Source organism: Athene cunicularia, assembly GCF_003259725.1.
Source record: "Athene cunicularia isolate RWA chromosome 21 unlocalized genomic scaffold, athCun1 chr21_part1, whole genome shotgun sequence".
NCBI lineage: Eukaryota > Metazoa > Chordata > Aves > Strigiformes > Strigidae > Athene > Athene cunicularia.
In genome coordinates this window covers 6,398,738-6,399,077 of record NW_020799127.1, presented here as the reverse complement: position 1 = coordinate 6,399,077, position 340 = coordinate 6,398,738, and positions in this window count along the sequence as shown.

Below are 340 nucleotides of genomic sequence, written 5' to 3'. Positions count from 1 at the left end.
GCAACTCCCTGCCAGGAGGGGGCAGAGAGGGGGGATGAGTCTCTGGAGCCAAGGCCCCAGCGCCAGGCCCCGAGGGAATGGCCTCAAGCTGCCCAGGGCAGGGTCAGGCTGGCTCTGAGGAAGGATTTCTGTGCAGAAGGGGCTGTTGGGCGTTGGAATGGGCTGCCCAGGGCAGGGGGGAGTCCCCCGGATCCCTGGGGGGGTTGAAGAGTCGAGCTGAGCCAGCGCTGAGGGATTTGGTGGGGTTGGGAACGGTCAGAGTGAGGTTCATGGTTGGGCTGGAGGAGCTGCAAGGGCTTTTCCACCCCAGACGGTTCTGTGAGTGCAGTACTTGTTCAGT